Here is an 18,019-nt window from a genome sequence, read left to right as displayed (position 1 = left end):
GTTCCTCCAGTCTGACAGCTGCCTGTTGTAACCTCCTTGTCTTTACTTCAGGTTTCTGCTCATAAGTCCTTTTGTAAGTATACTCTCTGTCCATTTTATCAAAGAAGGTCTCACAGTCTTCAGACACTTTAAAGTTCAACTCTTTGCTTTTCATCTTGGCTGATGTACCTGGTCTGTTGTTGGTCCTGTGTATTGCAGAATGAAGTCTGCCTTCCATGTTTTTTTCCATGAGTTACATTTTTTGGTACACTCACACTCAATGCACGATGAACTCCTTCCTTTTTATTTGTTGTGTGGAACATTCTCATGCTATTGACTGCTTCCTCACTAAGTATCATATTCAGTAGTTCTAGCAGTATAATTTCATCAATTTCATCTATTTTCAGCACAGGGATGTAAGTGCTGAGGTAAAAGGATCTGATGTACCAATTACCACTGACTGTACCTTTGCATACCACAGACCATTTTTGCACCACTATATTATAATTTTCGTTCTTTGAGACCCAAATGTGATAAATCAATTTTGTTTTCTTTAAAATGTGAAGAAAAAAACTTGCTGTGATGAAAAATTCCTAAAATACCTGTGTAATTATTCACAAATGTTCTTATCTGAAGAACTTTATGTGTGAGTATGCAACCCTGAGCCTTTAGATTATTGGTCATATCGGCACCTGTAGAAAATAATTATTTACACAAATACTTTTCAACTTATCAAGAATCTGTAAATTGGGGCTGTTTTCTGAATCATTAAAGTAATTTATATTTTTTTCTATTTTTTTATGAAGTAGAAGTATTTTTAATTTCAGCTTCATTTGATTCAATTCTATTTTTTTCCATATTTGGAATTTGAAAAAAAAATAAACCACTTTAAAACTATTTTGATAAAAGAAAATTTGTAATTCAAATACTATAATTATCCAAGAGAAAAAAACACTTTGGTTTGTGAAAATATCTCAAAAAGTAAAAAAGTTATTGCAATATTGATAAAAATGGTCATATCTAACTTTTTGAATTTTTCAGATAAGAAAGAAGAGCTGAAAACAGTTTTGGGTAGCTGTCTTTGAAGCTGGTTTGATAATGGACCGATTTGATCGAAACTTTACAGAATGATTGGAAATATGATGAAATAACAGAAGATGTTTTTTTATTACAATATTTAACTTTAGCGCATCTAATAGGTACGAGACCACAAGTATCTGCCCTTAGCTTTTCGTTGTTTTCACGAGTATAGTTCCTATAATAATAGGGGATTTTTCAAAAAAATTTTAGAAACACTTCCTTTCAGAATTTCTCATAATTTTTGTGCTCAAATGGAAGAAGAATAATGAAATTATTTTAGTAGATGTGTTGAAATGAGAAATTTGACATTTAGGTTGTGATTTGGTGAGGTCAAAAAAGGTCAAGTTTGTGACATCCAGGAGCCATTTTGGGTCATTTTTAGGGTATCTCTGTGTTTATGCATAAACTTTGAAAAAATAATGGTAATTTTTTCAATATTTTTTATATAAGTTGTTGGAAGGTTCAAATTAACATCCCTGAAAATCTGAATTGAATTGCGCCAGTGGAATTTTTTTAAATTACAGAAAGGCTATAAAGAAGACAGTGGGAAAATTAATTGTGGTTTCGTGCCTTAAGGTACGAGATCACAATTATCTGCCCTTAGCTATTCCTTGTATACAACATGACATGAACTTGATCTGTAACTGATCATGATACATTGTAAACTCACATACCAAACATCAGCTCAATATGTTGAGAAAAAAAGTCCTGAAAACTGTTGATTTAAAAGAAATTGTTAATTCGAAGGCCTGTAATTTTGATAAAAGTCAGCAGAGAAGAACAAAACCTATTTTAATAGGGTATTTCTTTAAAAATTATTTAGACAACCTTACCTTTAGAATTTATTATTCTTTTTTGGTTCAATTGAAAGAAGAATAAAGGAAATAATTTAATAGATGTCTTGAATTAATAAAAAAAATACATATAGGGTGTGATTTGGTGAGGTCAGAAAAGGTCAACTTTTTGACCTTTGGAAGCCATTTTGGGTCAAATTGAGGGGGTATCTGTGTTCAGGTAGTTAAAATTGAAAAATGATGGTGAAAATTTGTAATTTTTTTTATGGAAGTTTAAGGTAAGATGGTTTATTCAGCTCCCAAAATTGCATTTGATTTGAAGCGGTAGTTTTTTTTAATTTAAAAAATGCTATAATTAACTCGGTGTGAAAATTAATTGTGGCCTTGTAGGTTACAGACCACCAATTCAACCAATGAGCATTTGGAACATACGTAAAAATAGTCCTACGTAGAAATTACCCCTGTTCCTCATAGTGCTGTGAAAAAAGTTCTCATCTCATTTAAAAAATTTAAACAGTTTCTGAAAGGAAAAACATTTCTGTTCATTTTATAGGTGCATTTTGCTTCTTGTGATGTGAAGCCTAATCTCCATAATGATTTCTAAATATACCCCTATCTTGTGAAAACACTGGGATTTCCCATGCTATTTATAGACACTTCACTTCCGGTGACCAGTACTGCACTGCAAGGCTGCTAACCCCACATGCCATTCTGAGGATTGTGAGCTGACATATGTAGAATCATGCTGATATATAGTCCTCTGCAGGTTAAAGTTAAGGTAAAGTCCAGAGAAGCCATTGAATATTGTGAAATTAGCATAGAAGCCTATGGGAAGTGCAATTAGTGGTTTTTAGCCTTAAGCTTAGGCCATGGCAAAATGAAAAGTTTCTTGGAATAGCTTTAAACTACTTGAAGATCTTGTAAACTTTGCTATGAGAGGAATACACTACAAAAATCCTTCAAAATATGCATTTTTTTAAGTTATAGGTCCAAATTATGGAAAATTGGCCTTTTTGGGTGAATTTTATGTCCTATCTTGTGAAAAGTGTAGAAAATTTAGTAAAAATATCAAATTTTTAACTTTGAGGGCTATATTTACCTAAAAATGGTGGTAATCAGCACTTGAAATCAAGTTTTGTGTAAATTTGAGCAAAAATTTGATTAGAAATGAGGAAAAACTCACTTTCATTACTGCTGTTAAGGACATATAAGCATTTCCCTATGGCAACATGGAAAATCCATTTTTGAGTAATTTTTTTGCTTTATGTGCCCTAAACTTGTCATATTTTATTGTGAAAACACTGTATTTACAAATTTAAAGCCAAAGATATCACCTTTTGCGAAAATTTAAAGATTTAGGGTTTTTGACATGTGATCAAGAAAAAGGGGGAGGCATGTCAGACATGAATTTTTAAACATAGACCAATTTTTCAGAAAATGACTACTTTTAAAGGCTATCTCTTTATTAATATTGTTAAAAAAACAAGTTGTGATTGATTTTTTTTATTTGAAAAGTCAGGAAAAGTTCTTTGCAAATATTTAATGCATTTAAGTATGGTAGAATATTGTCACTTTTTTGCTCGGGCAACTTGGTTACCCTATATTTAAAAATCACATATTTAAAAAAGTGCTTGTCACATTTCACTGAAACTTTGCAAATGCATTCAGTATGTGTATAGGAAGATACATGTATAGTTATTTATTTTTTCTAAGACAGAAAGGGACTCTTTATTGTACCTAATAGAGGAGTGTGTTTACATATAAAATCAGCTGTTATTGCTCCAGTACTGATTATTTTTGTATTTTTATTTTTATATTTCTGTGTAGATAATGCCTTTGGGTACTGAAATTCTGTGAAGTTCTGGCTATTTTGGGGGGGAAATTGGATTAGATTTCTATTTTTTTCAAATCTTTTTGTCAAAGGGGGTTTCAAATTGAAGTTTAGGGGTAAATTCCTACACACCCATGCTGAAAAAGTTCATTTTAGCAAAATGGAGGCATTTTACCAAAAGTACAGAACAAAGCTACAAGATCAATCAGCCCTTGGAGAGAACAGGGAATGTATTATATGGACAGGAACTTCAACACCCGATGGCAAATATGGGATTATAAATTGTAGATTTCCTGGTGCCATTGGCATTGAGTGGAAATCAGTTTATGTGCACAGGCTAGCATACATGATAGAGCATCAATCTGCTTATTTACCTGCAGTTGATGTTTCTCACTTGTGCCATAACACGAGGTGCATTAATGTTGCCCATTAGGTGTTAGAGCCTCACGGCTTTAACAACAGTAGGCAGACATGCGTGTCAAAAGGGGAATGTATTGGTCACATTGCCCCATTTCCACCATGTTTAGTAGCCCTCAGGATGACAGACAATGATTTAGGTATTTTTGACAAAATTAAGGGAGAGGGAGGCCAGGCTAGGGGAAGGCAGTTTTTATTTATTTTATTTTTTTATGTTTTTTTGCATCAACTAAGAATCTTTTTGAAAGATTTGGGTGGTCCTTAAAAGGAATTTTATGTCTGATTTTCTTCTTTCATCACTGGGGCATCTTCTTCTTGCAGTAATTGCTATGCTGCAGCAATCCTCTTTTTGTAATCAGGTCTCTTTTTGTTTTACTCTTCGTAGGCCTTGTGATCTTCCATGTTTAGAGCTATCTATTGAAGTCGTGGTTTTTTTTACCTCAGTACGTTTTTCATATTGCTGGTGGTAAACAAAGTCTTTGTCCATCTTTTCGAAGAAAGTATTACATTCATTTGAAATCTGTATTCCCAAATTCTTGCTCTTTTTTATGGCTGATGTACCAGGCCTGTTGTTGTTGCGATGAACTGCAGAATGTAACCTCCCCTCCATATTTTTGCTATGGGTTACATTTTTAGGTAGGCTTACACTCAGTGCACGGTGGAAACCTTCATTCTTGTTCGTCGTGTGATACATTTTCATACTATTGATTGCTTCTTCACTTAGCATCATCTTTACCAGTTCAGTGGCTAATTTTTTGTCTGTTTTGTCCATTTTTAGCACAGTGATTTTATAGCAGCTGATGTAGTAGGATCGCAACCACCAGTTACTTATTTCTGTTCCACCACACACCATGGAATCCCTGAAGCAGGATGAGCAGTCCCCATCATAGCACTTTAGTGTAGCAGTTACAATTGCAGGTAAAATTTTACCAATTTTTCTATGTTTCTTTCAAGATCATTCATAAGTTGGTTTAAAATCATCGAACATCGACATCTCAAATCAAGGCTAAATTTCTGTTTCAATTCTTTAGTTTCCATCTTTGTTTTACTGTGGAACATTGTCTCACTAAACTCGGCATGTAATCCTGTATGAAACTGATGTTGGCTCAGGTGCACCGGGTCAGCAAGTCTCTGCACTTCCCACAAAGGTACCAAGGCTTGGATAGCATCTTCAACTCTTTGCGCCGACCTGGCTTCTCCATCAGTAGTAGCATACCGAATAAGTGCTAGTTGGCTTCCTGCATCCTTTCCCATCTCATATTCTGACACAGGTGCCAATCTTTTGTGAGATGCAGTACATCCTTCATGGCCTCTAGGACACACTACTTCAAAACCAAGTCCTCATAACCATGTTCCCTTCCAACATAATAGGTTTTGGGACACTGCAACAGTTATATATTTTTCTGTGTTTTGCTCTATCCCCAACATCTGTGACTGAGAAGCGTTAAGCCCTGGTTTTTCTCGGCTTGACCGACTTGAACCAGGATATCGACCATCTAGTGTCAAATCTACAAGATTTTCAGGCTTTCCCTTACTTCTGTTATCAGCTTTTACTAGTTCCGTTTTCTCCTTCATGTCTTCTATATTCAGGTCTATCATCTCCTTTGCTACTCTGTCTGAATTTCCCTGCATGCCACTTCTGCTAGGTGGTGGAACATTCAAACAGGCCAAAATCTCTTGTGTCTTCCTGTTTCCTATTGGACTGTCTAAGCCCACTGATGCCAATCCAACATTTGAATTTAAAGGATTCGGTCCCAGCTTGTTGTTTTCAATTTCTTTGTAGAGCTTCACTACTCCATTGGACACAAACCAAAAGTTCTTGCATTTAATTTTGTACATAGCACCACAACCCCATTTCTTAATGGTATGGGATTCCATCTGAGGCTTATTGCAGGTACGTGGAGTTAATCTGTGTTGCTCGTATGCTGAGTTAAACAGAGCAAACATCTGTTCTTCATCAATGATGCGAGAATTTGAACTTAATGTTGTCCGTGTTTCATCTCTTTTCAGGTGAAGTGGTCGCAATATCATCTTCTGAGAATTATTAACAGCAGGATCATCATCATTTCCAAACTGGGAACAGCTGTCACTGCCAATGGTATACGGTTCTTCTGTATCAGCTTCAACATGCTTATCGTCTTGTTGGTGACCTTGGAAATTCATTCGGATGTAAGTTTTTGAATTATCTTCATCTGGTGAAGCTGCGTTCTCAGACACAAGACCTTTCAACCATAGAGTATGACTTTTCTTGTACCATCCAGCAGTCTTAGGTGTAGACCTCCTCTTTAGACCAGTTTTACCTTTGTTGTGTGGAGGATTGCCAGGAGCAAACATCTTGGAATATTTTTGCAGTCAGTCTTGGCAGCAAATTTTGATGTGATTTTTGCTTTCAAATGGCCACATTATATACTTTTCAGTTCTTTTACTAATTTAGATTGTATTTTTTTTTATTCTGTTTATGTTTGTTTAGTCTTAGAAAGGCTCAGGTTGAAGTCTTTTATTTCCTTTATCAGATAAATTAACTGTAATAGGATTCTGGGATAACCCCTCTGAGTGCAGGGGGGGGGGGATCAAAGAAACATCAATAGAAATCAAATATGGTGTGCAAAATCTGTGAAATGGAAGAAATAAATTTGATTTAGAAATTTTCTTAGTGGTTTTATTAAAAACATGTTCTTGATTTGCCTTCCTGAATTTTCTTTCCAAAAAATAAATGATTTTGGCATTTTTTTTTTACTTTTTTCATCATTTTTCTGTCTAAATGTAACAAAATGTGATAAAACTATCTTTTATTTTTAAAAAAACATAAAGAAAAAGTCAATTTCTTTTCATTTTGTCAAAAAAAAAAATTGTCAAATTATGCAAATGTCCTGTAGAGCAAGCCAACAAGTTGTGAACTTCTATATCCTGAGCCTTTGAGTATTTGGTTAAATCAGCTGTTGTGAAAAATATTTATTTACACAGGGGATAATCATTTTGTCCCCAATTTGTGAATTGTTTCTAGTTTTTGTATCATTTCTTTATTTTATTATTACAATTTTATATTTTTTCATATCAAAGAAGTACTTCAAAAATTGCTTTTATTTGTTGTAGTTTTTTTCCATATTTTTACCATATTAAGAATTAGATGATTCATACTTATTTTCTAATAAGTGTTTTTTGTTAAAGCAGCTTTTATTACTGATAACATAATTATCTAAGAATAATTACCACTTTAGTTTTTGAGAAAATCTTTGTTTATAAAAAAGTTAGAGAAGTTTTTAAATAAATGGTCATTTTCAGATTTTTGCTTTTTTCTAGTATAAGAAGGTGGTTAAGCAAGGCTCACAGTGGGTGTGTTGGAATCCAATTTGCCAGATCAAAAGTTGTTGGATATAACCGAAACTTGTCAGAATGATGACACATATATAAAAATTGTCAAAAAACTTCTTTATTTTGAATTCTAGAACTTGACCGCAACTAATAGAGGAGTGTTTTTACATATATAATCAGCAGTTATTGCTCCAGTACTGATTATTTTTGTATTTTTTTTATATATCTGTGTAGATAATGCCTTTGGGTACTGAAATATGTAAGAAGTTTATTTTTCTGAACTTCTGTGAAATTCTGGCTATTTTGGGGAAAATTGGATTAGATTTCTGAAGTTTAGGGGTAGATTCCTACACACCCATGCTGAAAAAGTTCATTTTAGCAAAATGGAGGCATTTTACCAAAAGTACAGAACAAGGCTACAAGATCAATCAGCCCTTGGAGAGAACAGGGAATGTATTATATGGACAGGAACTTCAACACCCAATGGCAAATATAGGATTATAAATTGTAGATTTCCTGGTGCCATTGGGTGGAAATCGGTTTATGTGCACAGGCTAGCATACATGATAGAGCATCAATCTGCTTATTTACCTGCAGTTGATGTTTCGCACTTGTGCCACAACACTAGCTGCATTAATGTTGCGCACTTGGTGTTAGAGCCTCACGGCTTTAACAACAGTAAGCAGACATGCGTGTCAAAAGGGAATGTGTTGGTCACATTGCCCCATTGCCACCATGTTTAGTAGCCCTCAGGATGACAGACAATCATTTAGGTATTTTTGACAAAATTAAGGGAGGGGGAGGCCAGGCTAGGGGAAGGCAGTCTTTATTTATTTTATTTTTTATTTATTTTTTTTTTCATCAACTAAGAATCTTTTTGAAAGATTTAGGTGGTCCTTAAAAGGACCTTTATGTTTGATTTTCTTCTTTCATCACTGGGGCATCTTCTTTTTGCAGTAATTGCCATGCTGCAGCAATCCTGGTACAGCATCTAGTTGGCTCTTTTTGTAATCAGGTCTCTTTTTGTTGTGCTCTTCGTAGGCCTTGTGATCTTTCATGTTTTGAGCTATCTGTTGAAGTTGTGTTTTTTTTGTTTACCTCAGTACGTTTTCATATTGCTGGTGGTAAACAAAGTCTTTGTCCATCTTTTCGAAGAAAGTGTTACATTCATTTGAAATCTGTATTCCCAAATTCTTGCTCTTTTTTATGGCTGATGTACCAGGCCTGTTGTTGTTGCGATGAACTGCAGAATGTATACTCCCCTCCATATTTTTGCTATCGGGTTACATTTTTAGGTAGGCTTACACTCAGTGCACGGTGGAAACCTTCATTCTTGTTCATCGTGTGATACATTTTCATACTATTGATTGCTTCTTCACTTAGTATCATCTTTACCAGTTCAGTGACTAATTTTTTGTCTGTTTTGTCCATTTTTAGCAGAATGATGTTATAGCAGCTGAGGTAATAGGATCGCAACCACCAGTTACTTGTTTCTGTTCCACCACACACCATGGAATCCCTGAAGCAGGATGAGCAGTCCCCATCATAGCACTTAAGTGTAGCAGTTACAATTGCAGGTAAAATTTTACCAATTTTTTTCTATGTTTCTTTCATGATCATTCTTCAGTTGGTTTAAAATCATCGAACATCGACATCTCAAATCAAGGCTAAATTTCTGTTTCAATTCTTTATTTTCCATCTTTGTTTTACCGTGGAACATGGTCTCACTAAACTGGGCATGTAATCCTGTACGAAACTGATGTTGGCTCAGGTGCACCGGGTCAGCAAGTCTCTGCACTTCCCACAAAGGTACCAAGGCTTGGATAGCATCTTCAACTCCTTGCGCCGACCTGGCATCTCATTCAGTAGTAGCATACCGAATTAAAATATCCTGTGGTGCTAGTTGGCTTCCTGCATCCTTTCCCATCTCATATTCTGACACAGGTGCCAATCTTTGATGAGATGCATTACATCCTTCATGGCCTCCAAGACACACTACTTCAAAACCAAGTTCTCGTAACCATGCTCCCTTCCAACATAATAGGTTTTGGGACACTCCAACAATGATATATTTTCTGTCTGTGTTTTGCTCTATCCCCAACATCTGTGACTGAGAAGCGTTAAGCCCTGGTTTTTTTTTTTTTTTTTGGCTTGAGCGACTTGAACCAGGATATCGACCATCTAGTGTCAAATCTACAAGATTTTCAGGCTTTCCCTTACTTCTGTTATCAGCTTTTACTAGTTCTGTTTTCTCCTTCATGTCTTCTATATTCAGGTCTATCATCTCCTTTGCTACTCTGTCTGAATTTCTCTGCATGCTACTTCTGCTAGGTGGTGAAACATTCAAATGGGCCAAATTCTCTTGTGTCTTCCTGTTTCCTAATGGCCTGTCTAAGCCTACTGATGCCAATCCAACATTTGAATTTGAAGGATAATCATTTTGTCCCCAATTTGTGAATTGTTTCTAGTTTTTGTATCATTTCTTTATTTTATTATTACAATTTTATATTTTTTCATATCAAAGAATTACTTTAAAAATTGCTTTTATTTGTTGTAAATGTGTTTTTTTTTCCATATTAAGAATTAGATAATTCATACTTATTTTCTAATAAGTGTTTTTTGTTAAAGCAGCTTTAATTACTGATAACATAATTATCTAAGAATAATTACCACTTTAGTTTTTGAGAAAATCTTTGTTTAGAAAAGAAGTTAGAGATGTTTTTAAATAAGTGGTCATTTCCAGATTTTTGCTTTTTTCTAGTATAAGAAGGTGGTTAAGCAAGGCTCACAGTGGGTGTGTTGGAATCCAATTTGCCAGATCAAAAGTTGTTGGATTTAACCAAAACTTGTCCAAATGATGGCATATATATCAAAATTGTCAAAAAACTTCTTTATTTTGAATTCCCTTTGAATGTCTTAAAAATGTAAAAACAACCATGATTTTCCATTCTTTTACATATATTTTGAATAAATGTGCCACTTAAACCCCTACTGAGTTGAGAAAAAAACACTTATTTTGGAGCTGGTCATACACTAAAAAGCCTAAAAGCAGAAAAAAACCTGACTTGATATGAAAAAGAAACATCCAGATGAGTTCATATGTACCACATAAGCATCAAAACATGCATTTTAAAATATCTTTTCACTGTTTTGTGGCTGTAGGGGTAAAATCTTAGTATAAACAGCAGATTTATTAAAACCCGCAGTTTTACAACCCTGGTCCTGGCTTGATTTTAATTACCCCATCTGGTTCATTCCACCTATTCCAACATTTTGAAATTTAAGTTAAAAAAACAAAAATTTCATGTTGGAATAGGTGGAATTATTGTGTAAACATTGGACAAACAATCGGATTAGCTTGTAAAAACATTATTTAATTGGTGATGTTAATTACAGGTAAAAAGGTGATTTTTTGTAAGAATGTTGGAATTAATATGTTTTGTAAATGTATCCTTTGCTTACTTCAGTACAGTTATTTTTGATTTTTTTAATGTTTATTGGGAAACTGTGCTATAAAAACTGATTTTGTCTGATATTGTATTGTTGTATTCTGTTATATTTGTGATTACTTTGTCTGAATCATGCCTCCTGGTATCTTCATGGAATAAATGATTTGAACATGAGAAAAAGAAATTAAAACTAAATAAATTCATTTTTTTATTTTGTACATTTGATTATATATAAACAACATATTGAACAACTAAATTATTTAGCACTAACAAAATTCATTGATCAGAAAGAAGCACAAATATAAACAAATTACTAAAATCATACTGCAATATTGCAAAAGTTAATTCAAGACAAAAAGCACAAATATACTGTTGAAACACAAATAAAACATAGTAAATTTCAGTCAATGTGTAACAAGTAAGATGCGGCATCAGCATACTGGACTTGTGTGAGTTCCTGGTTTTGAAGTCTGGTTTTCAGGTTGGCGAGTCTGTTGTCTATCTCTCTGTATTTTCTTTTCTTTAGTACTCGTTTACCACCAGCTGAATACTGTATTAGAGTCAATGCGTGTATTGCTTCTTCTTTTTTGAGTAGTCGAATCATGTTGAAAATGTTCGGGTGTGGTGATTTTACAAGTTTCTTCAACTTCCCATGCCAACCTTCAAGGTGATTTGTAGTTCTGGGTCCCTCTGTGGCGTAATGGTTCCAGAGGTTGCGATGGCCTTCAACCCAGTAGCTGGTGACGTAGTCGGTGAAACCTAAAGTGTCAGTGTTGGTGTCAGCATCGTTGATGTCCTCAAGTGCATTAAACCATACGTCTTCAACAGTGTTTGGTGGTAGTAGTGGTAGTACAGCTGCTCTACGAACTAGTTAGTGGACATACTCATCATCTTTGTATGCAGTTTGAAGGCCATGTTTCTGTGCATTTCTCCATATACACCGGGTGTAGTGGAGGAAACAACCTTTGATGTTGATGCCAGGGAATACTGCGTAGGCGGCATTGTGTACTGCTGTTTCGTAGTCTACAAACATGGTTGTCGGGTGAAGAGGAGTGTTGTTGGTGTTACATAGATCTTTGAGTATACTGAGTAGTCGAATATACATTGGTTGTTCTTTACCGGGTAGTAAACTGTACACCAGTGGAAACATAGTTCCATCAACCATAGCGTGAAGAGTATATAACTGGTAAAAGTAGGTAGGGCATGAGTAAAATGTACCATAAATAGTAGTAGCTGCAGCTAAGTGAGTAAGGTTGGTTGGTGTACTAAATATCAACATGCGGCCATGTGTGTTGTCATCTGCTAAAAGAAATTGTTGTCGAACAGTTGTTTCAGCCCATTCACCCTCAATATTAATATCAGCTACTGAGTTTGGTAGTGCGGGTAGTAGTTTGTGTCTCTCGTTGTATAGGCTGCCTTTACAGGACTGGAAAGTTGGTATGACTTTGTGTGAAACGAGATTATGTGTGTCATCATTCCACTCATTTTCACTCAAAATTTATTTTGTAGGAAAATTTATAAACAGTAATTTTTCATATTTAATTCTCAGGTAAATTTTACCGGTAAAACTAATTAATTACTAATTATTGTAACAACATATTAGGCTATAATAACATCTATTGTTCTCTGCATGTTGGAATAGGTAGAATATGTAATTTCAAAATGTTGGAATAGCTAGAAGACACCCCCCTCTGATAGTTTACTCTAAAACACTGCCTCTGGTTGTTTTTAAAGTACATTTAATGTGTCTATAGCACTTTGGAAGTAAGTTTGGGTTGATTCATTCTTTTTAGCTTCTAAAAATGAGTTTTTATATAAGTACTCCAGCACTATGTGAAAATGCTCTAACACTGCAGTGTCATGTATGAAAACACATATTTCTGTTTTAAATCAGATGGAAAGCTAACTAGCTGGTGTTTTCTACTTCAGAAACATGCAATGCAAATAGAAATAAAGAGAAAAAAAAGAGACAATCTGTCAAATATTTGAATTGAGGCTATTTAGAGGACACTTCTTCACCCAATCTGCAAAAAGTTGAAGTCGCAACATATACCATTGATACAAAATTTGCCATTAATCATTTATTTTTCAACAAATCTCTGTAAACTTTGCAGTTAGACTTAGAAATGAATAGGCTTTCCACAGATGAAGCCTTCACTTGAGTTTCAAAATAAGCCGATCTAATAAGAGAGGTCACATTTTTGTAAAACTTGCTATTTTTATATGTTTTGAGGGTTTATTTCTCAAAATTCTTGGAATAAACATGAAATGTGGCAAAAAAAAAACTATTTCTTTTCTCATTTTTTTTGCATTTTGGTCCAAAAATGGGTTTCTGTGGGATTTTGAATGTAAAACTCATAATTGCTTATGGCATCAGGGTAAAATTGGGCAAATGAGCTAATTATTGTCTCATTTTGAGTTTTTTGCACACACAGTGTCATAATAATAGCAAATAAACACTATTCATCAGCAGTAGACAGGGTAAAGGTAAAAATTTTAACATTTAGAATTTGTTTTTAACCTGCGGCAAAGGTCATTTGGCAAAATTACAGTGTTAGTCAATTGTCTCAACCTCTTGGAATACTCCCTTGCACTGCGTTGGTATGAAATTCTGGATTATGGGAGAGAAATGTCTTAAAAATGTAAAAACAACCATGATTTCCCATTCTTTTACATATATTTTGAATAAATGTGCCACTTAAACCCCTACTGAGTTGAGAAAAAACACTTATTTTGGAGCCGGTCATACACTAAAAAGCCTAAAAGCAGAAAAAAACCTGACTTGATATGAAAAAGAAACATCCAGATGAGTTCATATGTACCACATAAGCATCAAAACATGCATTTTAAAATATCTTTTCACTATTTTGTGGCTGTAGGGGTAAAATCTTAGTATAAACAGCATATTTACCAAAACCCGCAGTTTTACAACCCTGGTCCTGGCTTGATTTTAATTACCCCATCTGATAGTTTACTCTAAAACACTGCCTCTGGTTGTTTTTAAAGTACATTTAATGTGTCTATAGCACTTTGGAAGTAAGTTTGGGTTGATTCATTCTTTTTAGCTTCTAAAAATGAGTTTTTATATAAGTACTCCTGCACTATGAGAAAATGCTCTAACACTTTGACTTAGAAATGAATAGGCTTTAGGGAGTAACAAGTGTTGTGGTAGGACTGCAGACCCTCTTTGACAGTTGTGAGTATAGAAGTTAAAAGTTTTGAAAGAGGTTTGATGGTACATTTTGCAGATCCGGCTATGAAATGTTGTTTGTATGGATTCTTGCGGAGTTAAGAAATCCAGTACATAGACAGTAAATCACAATTATCGTCCTTGGTAGAGAGACCAAAAGAGGATATCACAATCTGTTCTTTGGAGAGTGTGGTAGCAGTATAGGTCTTATCACTGCTTTTATTTTCTACATCTACCTCTGATAATAAACATTGGATGTAAAACGTTATGCAGACAAAAACAATGTTGTTTTGGGCTTTGTCTGCTGGTATGACAACATATTTGTCATGTAAAACCTTGCCAACAGTACACCTTACTCAGAATGTTACAAATATTTGAAGTCCTTTTCCATCTGCCAGTTTTTGCAGCTGATGAAAAATTCCTAAACTACATATGTAACTTACATAACTTGACAAAATGATAAATGGCATTAAGTCTAATACATCAAAAAGGGAACCTGAAACTTTTGAGTCGGACTTCGCTCGCACATACCTGATAAGGCCATTGCCCTCCTCATATTAACTTCTGGGCCTTTGCCTTTCAGTCCTTCTGAATAATTGACCGTCAAGCCAAAACTTATACTCTTGATTTGGACAATGTACTACCCACACTACTTCGACTGTGAGGTACATGTAGCTAAAATATTTATGCCGTGTAGTTTTTTGTTGTTGTTGAAAAAACATGGCTTCTGAATGTTTACAAAAATGTAGCTGTCTTTGTAAGAATTATACAAATTCTGTAAAATATGATATACCCTAAAAAGGCTACATATTTTTATTTTTGTTATTAACTTGTTTTATAGGTCTTTATGATGAAATGAATAATTATTCATTCCAATCTGTCTGCTCTTTGTAGATAATCCACATGGAAAATCCAACAGTTTCGATTATATTTTACTGTCAATTACAGAGTTATCTCCCATAACTTTGAATTCTACAGTATATTCTATATAATTTTTATCTCCTTAGAGCATGGGTTATATAAAAAACCACGTTAATAATTTATTTCTGTTAACTATAACACATTAATTAAAATATCAAAAATAAAAATATATAGGCTTTCCAACCATGCATCACATTTTGCATGGTTCTTATCTGGAGTGCTACTTCATGTTTCACCTTACAGGCGCTTTGTAAAACCTAGTTTTAACCAACCATTTATACATGTAATTATTTTGAAATGCCTGAGTATTCCAACTCTTAGTCAGGACCATTGCAGTGTCAGAGTTTCTTTTAATTGACTTGATTATGGATTGGAGAAGTGTTTGGTAATTTTGTTGGTACCCTTACTTAATAGGGTATGTAAGTCTCGTCACGTGACTCCATGATTTTATGAGAATGGGTCCCCATTCAAATGCATAGAGACTTGTCATTAACACATCAATGGGTTCAATACTAAGAGCAAATTTTTTTTGTGTAGAAATACTGATAAAAAATGACAAATACCTTGTTCTAAATTATAAAAAATATTATGAAAAGCATAAAATATAAGATTTTGCATTGTGATTCTGCGGACACCGCTTCATGGCGTAAACAAGCATTTACACTTGCAGGACTTAATATAGAAGTTTTCAAAGTAGATGCACACTTATTATGTATATTTGAATGTAAGAATCACTCACCTAATGTATTTTTTCTCCTTTCAATTGATATTTTTTCTAAAAATAATGTTTTATGCAGTTCTTGAGGATTTTGAGAAAAAAAAGTTATTTCCCCTGACATATGGTCACTTAATATCAGATTCATTCATGTTGACCACTTTCTTGAAAAGTTTTGGTGCAAATTACTGTTACGATACATATTATAGTTTACGACAAGTCTGGAATAACAATTTTTTATCATACTTTAGTGATATTCTTTCTGTAAACCTTGAATTGTCCGTGACGCAGTCCGAGGCCTAATTTTCATAGCATAAAACATAAGAATTTCATGTATTATGGTAATATTGTGACAAATTGTACTTTTTTCATGTAATAAATACAATATTCTGTCTTATATAGGTATAAGCAATCAATAATAGATGTCAATGGCCAGGTTTTAGAGGTTTGACTGAACAAAGTGCCCTGCCGCAGCACCACAGCCATATGTATTTGAACACTTGATTTGAAAATAACCTTCTTAGAAGATTCATGTAAGTATTTTTATTTGATAGCATACACTGCACAATCATATTGTGTAGTTAGAATGCTGATTTTATCCTTTACCAGAAAAAAAACTGCATTTTAGTTGAAAAAATGTGTTTTTCAATACCTAATTTCCCTCGGCCAATAGCAAGAAATGGATAAAAGAAGCTAATTTTACAGATTTTCATGTATTAGAGCTATGTTTCTGTCAAACTAATGATGAAACAATGTTGTATTTTGTTCATCTTTCATTATTTATGGAATGAACAGCATTGAATTTATTTTTTTTTCAGGAGGGAAAAAAGCTGTCTTGCATGATGTGCACAGTGGTTCTAATATGCCCTGGCAAGGATCAAAACAATGTACCAGAGCTCTGTAACTTCTTATTTGTGTCATAAAATGGATGTACTTAGTGAAAAAACACTTTTCCTGTTTGTTCATTCAGATGAGTGGAGGTACAGGGAAAAGAGTAATATTTATTTCCCTGCATTAGGTTGACCAATCATGTACCCTATTCAGATGAAGGCACGAAACCAAAATTAATTTTCCCAATGTCTTTTTTATAGCCTTTCTGTAATTTAAATAATTCCACCAGCACAATTCAATTCAGATTTTCATCGATGTTAATTTGAACCTTCCAATAACTTATATAAAAAATATTAAAAAAATTACCATTATTTTTTCAATTTATATACATAAACACAGAGATACCCTAAAAAATGACCCAAAATGGCTTCCGGATGTCACAAACTTGACCTTTTTTACCTCACCAAATCACAACCTAAATGTCAAATTTCTCATTTCAACACATCTACTAAAATAATTTCATTATTCCTCTTCCATTTGAGTATAAAAAGTATAAGAAATTCTGAAAGGAAGTGTTTCTAAAAAAATTTTGAAAAATCCCCTATTATTATAGCAACTATATTCGTACACAATGAAAACCTAAGGGAAGATAATTGTGGTCTTGTACCTATTAGATGCGCTAAAGTTAAAATATTGTAATAAAAAAAAACAACATTTTCTGTCATTTCATCATATTTCCAATCGTTCTGCAAAGTTTCGATCAGTCCATTATCAAGCCCGCAAACCAGCTTCAAAGACAGCTACCCAAAACTGTTTTCAGCTCTTCTTTCTTATCTGAAAAATTCAAAAAGTTAGATATGACCACTTTTATCAATATTGCAATAACATGTTTACATTTTGAGATATTTTCACCAACTAAAGTGTTTTTTTTTTCTCTTGGATAATTATAGTATTTGAATTACAAATTTCTTTTATCAAAATAGTTTTAACGTGGTTTATTTTTTTTTCAAATTCCAAATATGGAAAAAAATAGAATTGAATCAAATGAAGCTAAAATTAAAAATACTTCTTCATAAAAAAAATAGAAAAAAATATGAATTACTTTAATGACTCAGAAAACAGCCCCAATTTACAGATTCTTGATAAGTTGAAAAGTATTTGTGGAAATAATTATTTTCTACAGGTGCCGATATGACCAATAATCTAAAGGCTCAGGGTTGCATACTCATACATAAAGTTCTTCAGATAAGAACACTTTTGAATAATTACACAGGTATTTTAGGAATTTTTTATCACAGCAAGTTTTTTTCTTCACATTTTAAAGAAAACAAAATTGATTTATCACATTTGAGTCTCAAAGAAAGAAAATTATAATATAGTGGTGCAAAAATGGTCAATTTCATTTTTTTTTTATTTTTTCTAAAGGCATTTTATTTTTTTTACTAATATCTACTTAAAACTACAAAAACAACCCCAAATCAAATATTTGTTATCAATAAT

General features: G+C 33.5%; 1 protein-coding gene and 1 pseudogene across 3 annotated transcripts in view; one reads left to right on the top strand and one right to left on the bottom strand.

The window, feature by feature from the left end:
- LOC148600004 (uncharacterized) overlaps positions 1-17,385 on the top strand; it is a 61,060-nt gene extending 43,675 nt beyond the window's left edge. Inside the window, exons 2-7 of one of the 3 annotated variants that reach the window (XR_015917579.1) lie at positions 1,021-1,178; positions 4,880-5,019; positions 6,112-6,270; positions 8,851-8,990; positions 16,091-16,221; positions 16,507-17,383. The gene's annotated coding sequence lies outside the window, so the exon portion shown is untranslated. Of the gene's footprint in view, positions 1-1,020; positions 1,179-4,879; positions 5,020-6,111; positions 6,271-8,850; positions 8,991-15,371; positions 15,389-16,090; positions 16,222-16,506 lie in introns of those variants that run through there. The other 2 variants (XR_015917580.1, XR_015917581.1) reach the window with 2 other exon arrangements.
- On the bottom strand, positions 11,161-12,070 carry LOC148600005 (uncharacterized; annotated as a pseudogene).
- Positions 17,386-18,019: the final 634 nt, after the last annotated feature.

Source organism: Perna viridis, chromosome 13 (assembly GCF_037379345.1).
Source record: "Perna viridis isolate PV_CMFRI_1.1 ecotype Kerala chromosome 13, ASM3737934v1, whole genome shotgun sequence".
Lineage (NCBI taxonomy): Eukaryota > Metazoa > Mollusca > Bivalvia > Mytilida > Mytilidae > Perna > Perna viridis.
The sequence above is the reverse complement of the archived record's forward strand: the minus strand, read 5'-3'. Positions and strand labels throughout refer to the sequence as shown.